This window comes from Penaeus monodon, chromosome 34, assembly GCF_015228065.2.
Source record: "Penaeus monodon isolate SGIC_2016 chromosome 34, NSTDA_Pmon_1, whole genome shotgun sequence".
Lineage (NCBI taxonomy): Eukaryota > Metazoa > Arthropoda > Malacostraca > Decapoda > Penaeidae > Penaeus > Penaeus monodon.
Genome location: NC_051419.1, coordinates 2831248 through 2831522, shown reverse-complemented (window position 1 = coordinate 2831522; position 275 = coordinate 2831248).

Here is a 275-nt window from a genome sequence, read left to right as displayed (position 1 = left end):
ATGCCGGGGGGTTCAAACCCCAAATAAAGTATTTATACAAACAATTCTCCTAAATAAAATTTTTTTTTCTTTCAGACACCATTCTTGGGGGAGATAAGTAGGCCGAGGCAAGATAGAGCAGTATTTTCTCGGTCTGGAATACGACGGAAATATTCACACTTTATGTGAATTTTTCCCGAAAAAACGTCGAAGTTTCGTCACCAAAAATATCTATCTATCTATCTTCTTTGTTATAAAAAATTAAATTAATAATATATATATATATATAAATAATA